Below are 7,718 nucleotides of genomic sequence, written 5' to 3'. Positions count from 1 at the left end.
TGATAGTGTATCCATGTTCCTGACTGATTATATAAAACAGAGTGGGTTTTTACATAACGTTTGGTGAACTATATTTAGATTCAACTTAACAGCTTAAGTGGCTCAAATTGCTTCATGAGCATTAGTCATTACATGTTTTCCCAAGATGCTCATATGATCAGTTAACAAATATGATTGACAAAATACTTTCAAACATAATTCAGCTAAACTATATGTTAAATAAATAAAGTATAAAAAGACAAACAACAATTGGTCACAGCACTATATTGTATAAGTATGAACAGCAATATGTCCATTAAAACTACGCTGTAGATATAGCAGTAAGGTGATAAGTTTTATTATATGTACATGGTTAAGTATTGCTTTAGTGACACTCTTATACAAAATCAATACATACATATGTATAACAGACATACATTTTGAGAGATAAACCTTTAACTTCTTACTAAATAATGCATTTATGGAAAATATTAATTACTGTTAATACGATTGTAACCGTGTATTTAATAGCTGAAGGCGCACAAACACTAAATGTTTGGCGAGTGCTAACATATTAACTGTGGTCTACTATCGTCTTATATGGTAAAAATATACAGTGTTTTCAGCAACATTCTTTCAAATTTAACTCGCTATCCTTCATAAGAACCACTGTTTGCGACATCTATTCATCTGTTTTGGTATATTCAAACAATTGTATTAATTGAGGTAAGTCTTATTTGGGAGTAAGAGTGCATTTTTACTCAAATCTTCATACAATTGGTATTCAACTATCAATTAAAATTACTCTTTAAACACAGTGCACGAAAGATATATTCTAACAGTATTGCAACTGAATAATATAAATGTAGTAACAAAATTAGAAGAAACTTATAAGACAGACACGCACTTAACAGAAGATATAAGTATTTGTTGCGATCTAAAAATGTTCCACAGAACACAATTCTTACCAAACGTTTATGTATGAGCAAACGCATTTTCATATGTTACAAAAATAATGATATAGTTTGCATGCGGTCCTGGTGCCCGTTTCTCTAAAGGATCATAGTAGTAACTTCCGTAATCTTAAATCTGTAGAAACGACACCAATTTTTTTAATTAACTTTGTGTTATTTCTCAAACTGCCTTTTTCAAGTTCAAAGTACTCAAATATGTAGCGAAATAACGAAAATATTCCACTAAGATATTTTCAATTTACACTCGCACAGATATGCCATTTTTACAACTTTTTTTTATTTTTTGTCTTGGAAAGAACTGTTGCGTATATATCTGCAAACCAATGATATAAGATTGCTAACAAAAGATCAGATCGTAGGTTTTCATATCTCCTTCCGAAAATTAATGTTTAATGGCTAAAACCGTTACTAACGGTTTAAGAAAAATGCATAATTCATCACTGTTTGAACTTAAATATAAAAATCTGCGATCTTGTTTTTTGTCAGCAGAAAATAACTGGTTGCCATGGATTTTCGAAAAATTGGCTCGTTCCAAGACAAAAAAAAGTTATTAAACGTCGAACGTTCAATCTGTGCAGCTTTAAATCGACTGAGGTCTTTATTGAAATAGGATTTGAGTACAGGATTTCAGTCAATAATATCTGTATAAACGTCACAAATCGCAACACATTGACTTGTTTATTTACTGAGCTTTGTGTCCATTGTAATACTGGTGCAAGGTCAATTTACTCAGATATGTAGCAAAAAAACTATACCACTAACATAGTTTCAGTTTACGGCTAAAATCAACTAAGATATTAATGTAAAGTAAGTGTTACAGGGACTAGCTCATATTTTGGTACTATTCTTTTCAGGTTATGCATCTGAAAACACTTAATTTATAACCATGTTACTCTTTGATACCGAAATTGGATGAAAAATACACTTAAAGAATAAATAAATCTAGTTTTAGTGGGGAACGAACCCATGCCGGAACAGTCAAGGAAAGATGAGAACCACAAGCTCACAAGGACTCATACACAAACATAAGGATAACTTAACCCTTTAAGAATATTCTTGAAAAGCATTACTAACGCTATTCGTAATCATGGACTTCAAAGACAATATTTGAACATTCATCAACATTTGTTTAAGGGTTTCAGCCCGCGGTATCTGATGTTTAACACAACTCATGATTAGTTTACTTTAGTTTACTTTGTTTCGTCATACAAAACACATGCATTTTACAAAGACATGAGCCAGTTCCTTGAAAACATAGCATGTCGGGCCCATACAGTGTATTGACTTACTTACTGTTGTTTGAGCTGGGTTTAAGATGTAGGCGCGTCATCAGTATTGTTGTATTAAAGTATATTATTCCCTTTTCATAAAACAATCAATATATCATCATAACCAGGAAGAATTGTTCATTTAATCATACGAACCCTTGATTTCATTGACATATGTTAATGAGGAAGTTATACGTGACGTACTAATTCTAATCACCAGTTACTTAATAATGAAAGGAGTGACCAACTGAATGATAGAGTGTATTACGAACACAATTACGTATGAATATTTAAGTAAGCCATACATATAGAGATATGCTACTACTGAAACAAATAATGTCCTTAATCTCTTATCTACAACGCAATCTTAAATCTTTACTCTCACTGATTGGCCGCTTTGACAATTTTCTTGTCTTGGAATGAACCAATCTTTGCGTAAATATCTGTTACCAGTGATATAAGACGGATGAAAAAATATCAGATCGCAATTTTTTATACACATGTATTTACGTTCAAAGTTTTGTAGCTAAAAGGGTTTCTAACGCTTTAAGGAAATATGATGTTTCCGGCGTTACATACCAATATTATGAAAAATTGCTATCTGATCCTTTGTCATCAGTCGTATATTCCTTTTTCTCAGACATTTAAAAAAACCCACCTATAATGGACATCTTGCGAATAATGACTAATGAATCGTAGCCACTTAAGACATAGTAAGCTGAATCTAATTATAGATCATCGTACGCAATATAGAAACCAAATATATGGTATATAATCATGAACAACATGGATAAACTATTAGAATAAACCGAGCAACAGAAAAGAGGAAAACAACACAGAAAGACAAGCAACTCATTTACTAATAGTTAAAACACGTTCAACATTAAAGAGAGCCTACAGATTGTCAACAGTTAAAGGTACGTACGATCTTATTGATTTGATATTTTATGGCTAAGTTTTGTATTTTTACGCATATGAAATTCACTTCGTTTTTTTTATTTCTTTTTCTTGTAAGTTCTCATCTACATGTTATCAAATATTATAACATTGGTAGAAAGCTGATGAGGTACGGATTTGATGCTGGTTGTGTAAAATTGTATTTGATACTATGAACTTGTATTTTTCAATGCTTAATTTTACTTTTACAGAAAAAAGATACTCAGCAATGGCTTCCATGAAATCGCTCATGTTCGTTATGGTCTTAGTGGCTGTGACGTTGACGTCAGATGGTCGTCGCCGTAGAGCTTGTCGGAAGGACGGCGCCACAGGAAACTGCGCGGAGGTTGTGGGACGGCGGGGAGCGCTCAAGGGAGTCGGACTGTGTCAGAAACAGGGCGGCACATGCATGCACTTCCTACGACGTGGCAGTACCAAGTGTGCGTGCATTGAGGTGAAACCTGGCACCGTGAGATTGTTCTAGTGTTGTGTATTAAGGGACTTCAAAGACCATGTGACCATTGCTTTACGAATGATAGGAGCAGTTTTATAACAGTACAGTCCGAAAGGTGAAAATAATTTCATAAGAACAAAACGGCTAGTAAATTCTTAATGAAATTTCCTCCTTAATGAAATACAGTTTACGGTTGTGTTCAGCATGATATTTATATCAAATACACACGAAAATGGCATTTTTATTATAAAATTATTTTACATATTTAAATGAAAATCGTCAACATAAATACATGTACCATTTACACAGAAATGTGAATCTTATCTTGTAAATACTCATATTGAATGTATTCCATTATTTATTTTTCTGTGATTGTGATCGTATTATCAGTTTTGTTCGATTATTTTTACATGTTTACTCTTTGATCCCTTTTGAGATGATATATCAGTTTTACATTCAACGATTGCTTATGAAAGAGCATGTCCAAACATATGCACACTCAGTATTTAATATACAATGTTGTTTTTTCTTCTCAGTATTTATAACAAAAAGTTACTTTTATTACATTAATAAATTGTACATTTGAGCTTGTTTTGTTGTAAAGGTTGCATACAACTACGCGGGACATTGTTATAATAAATCATGTGACGTACTGCCATTTCCTTGCAATACTTCGTTTATCTCCCGCCAAAAAAGGTGAGGAAAAATATTATGACCAAGTTAGGCGCCATTGCACACACGTGTGCGTCAGCATTTTCCTTAAACTTTGGTGAAAAGCAAACATAGGAATAATATGATGCTGGATAGAAAACATGTTAGGAACATTTCAGTGACCATTCGGAACTCCTCGGTCATTTGTCATCGGAAACAACCTCGGATGACCCGGTGTTTATGTACGGCTTACAATGTCAGAAATACTTACAGTTTACTACGTTGCAAATATATCGCGTAGTAATTTCAATTTAGCAGTTAACCGTTATGACAAGATGCTCTTGGGAATCTTAATTATTTATGCAATTATACAGTTCACTGTTCACTGGCAATCAATTTAAACTTCAACCAGGTACGTTATCACACTGCGCGTGAATACAAAATACACGATAAAACACTTCTATCAATGTATACTAAACACTACTATCAATGTATACTAAACACTAAAACACAACTATCAATGTATTCTAAACACTACTATCAATGTATACTAAACACTAAAACACTACTATCAATGTATTCTAAACACTACTATCAATGTATACTAAACACTAAAACACTACTATCAATGTATTCTAAACACTACTATCATTGTATAATAAACGCTAAAACACTACTATCCATGTATAATAAACACTAAAACACTACTATCAATGTATAATAAACACTAAAATACTATTATCAATGTATAATAAACACTAAAGCACTACTGTCAATGTATACTAAACACTAAAACACTACTATCCATGTATAATAAACACTACTATCAATGTATAATAAACACTAGAACACTACTATCAATGTATAATAAACACTACTATCAATGTATAATAAACACTAAAACAATACTATCAATGTATAATAAACACTAAAACACTACTATCCATGTATACTGAACACTAAAACACTACTATCAATGTATAATAAACACTACTATCAATGTATAATAAACACTAAAACACTACTGTCAATATATAATAAACACTGAAACACTGCTATCAATGTATAATAAACACTAAAATACTACTATCAATGTATAATAAACACTAAAACACTACTATCAATGTAAACTAAACACTAAAACACTACTATCAATGTATAATAAACACAACTATCAATGTATAATTAACACTTAAACACTACTATCAATGTATAATAAACACTAAAACACTACTGTCAATGTATAATAAACACTAAAACACTACTATCAATGTATAATAAACACTACTATCAATGTATAATTAACACTTAAACACTACATACTATCAATGTATAATAAACACTAAAAGCACTACTATCAATGTAAACTAAACACTAAAACACTACTATCAATGTATACTTTGATTTAAACTTTTACGAACTACTACAACTGATTTCCGGCATATACATCCTAGTTTGTTTCCAATGGAAAATGGCCGGGGAGTTCCGAACGTGCAGTGACTTGTTTACGCTATATATAGCTTTTGGTTGGTTTTCCATAATTCAAGTACTTTTGAGTATCTTCAAGTACTTCTATTTAAACTCATTAGTATACCAACAGTATATTGGTGGTCGTATGTTTACTTTTCCAATAAAGGCAATCATATCGTATGTCGAGAAAGAAGGCTTTAAAATGCTGACATCAGTATTCTTGAAGTTTTTTGGCTGTAGGCCGCAGGTGATTCAATGTATGCATATATAAAACCAAACGATCAAAATAAAGATTAATACCGAAATGAACATAAACATCTACTGCAAAAGTTCAGTAAATCTGCAGCGACTGTGACTCATATGTTACTGGATACGTTACTTCGTATGAACGTTTTCCTAAGCCAGTGCTACGACAGTGCATGTAGGAAAGGAGTGGCCACTAAATTCCTGTCGGGACACGCACAAGCTCTAGCCGTTGGTGACATTGTCAAGAGGTCAAAGGTGCTCCGAGATCATTCGGAATCCCTCGGCCATTTTTCATCGAAAACCACCTCGGATGTATATCAGTGTGTGTGAATACCACGTGATAAATGACGTCATATATGCTACGTCGGAAGGCAACATTTTGCATAAAATGAAGACTTGAATCAAAGATAACTTTTCTTTTAAAACACCATTTTAAACAAAACAAAGGGCAGTCTATGTCACTTAAAGAGCCCCGCCTTCGTTTTATTACCGAAGTTTGATTAGGTGATAAGTTTCCTCAAACACTTCAACAAACCTGTTTCCATAATAATGTTTTGACAGTGCTCCGTCAGACGGCCTTATTGTGAAAAGGTTTTTCAAAGTGTTTGAAGAAACTAAACTCTCAATCAAACTCTGGTAAAAGACCGAAGGCGGTGCTCCGTAAGAGGCGTAGACTGCGCTATGTTTCATCTATAATGTGAAAAAGTCGTGATTTTATTTTAAGTCTTCATTCGAAGCAAGATATTGCCTTCCAACGTAGCATTTATGACGCAATTTATCACGTGGTTGTAATCGATAAAAAAATTGCCGAGGTGATCCGAATGCTCAAAGATACGCTTGATACAGTACATGAGGTGTCCAAACTAATCGAATATTCGCCTAGACGTGACAGCAACTGGAAGAAATGAAGACGAAGATAAGCGCCGATACTCCAGGGTTTCGTGTACTTTACCCAACTAGATGGACAGTATGAGCAGCAGGTTTGAACAGCGTTCTACACCGTACGTACTGCATTTTTTTTTTATAAGAGCGCTGTTATGACTTTGATAGAGATTCCGAAACTAGAATTCAGACACAAATTAGGAGCTTTGACTTCATGTTTGGTGTATCCCTCGGTTACGAAATTCTGCGGCATGTTGGTGTGGCACAATGACAACCTGAGCACATCACTTCAACATGAAACGTTGTCAGCAGCAGAGGGACAGCGCGACGCAAGACTAACTACCGCCACATTGGAGAGACTTTGGGCAGACGTTTCGTATGATTTATTCTGGGAGACCGTCAGCGGAAAGTTTGCGGACATTGACATCAAAGAGCCTACACCACGGTGCGTATTCATATCGGTACTCTCTTTGCGAGATCTACTCAAACGGTACCTTTTTTGCACATGCACCGGTCATTCTCTGCTGAAAACAAATCGGCGGTGGACAACAAACCAGTTAATGTTCATTCTACTGATGAAAGGAGGTATGTCATGTGCAAAAGAAGTATACCACGGAACACTAGAATGTTATAGCTATGTCGTTTTTTGTAATATGCCCATTTTTCAATTACTGCAACTCCACAATAACCTACACGTACAATATCGATATGTCTTGCCTCTCCCACCGCCTCTGCATGTTCTGCGGGCTTAAATGAACCACTGGTTTGATTATGTACACACCATTCATATTACATGTATTCATTCATATATCATACTCATACAAATGGCAATTAATAGTCTAAAATATGTGTAAAATT

The 7,718-nt window shown here is 33.8% G+C and overlaps 1 long non-coding RNA gene across 1 annotated transcript; it reads left to right on the top strand.

Annotated features, from left to right (window-relative positions):
* The first annotated feature begins 2,581 nt into the window (after positions 1-2,581).
* Positions 2,582-4,197, top strand: LOC128206821 (uncharacterized). Its single transcript, XR_008256593.1, has 2 exons — positions 2,582-3,138; positions 3,370-4,197. It is a non-coding gene; the product is annotated as an uncharacterized LOC128206821 (long non-coding RNA).
* The last annotated feature ends 3,521 nt before the right edge of the window (positions 4,198-7,718 follow it).

This window comes from Mya arenaria, chromosome 10 (genome assembly GCF_026914265.1).
Source record: "Mya arenaria isolate MELC-2E11 chromosome 10, ASM2691426v1".
In the NCBI taxonomy this organism is placed as follows: Eukaryota; Metazoa; Mollusca; class Bivalvia; order Myida; family Myidae; genus Mya; species Mya arenaria.
Note: the sequence above shows the minus strand (reverse complement) of the source record. Positions and strands in the feature narration are given on the sequence as shown.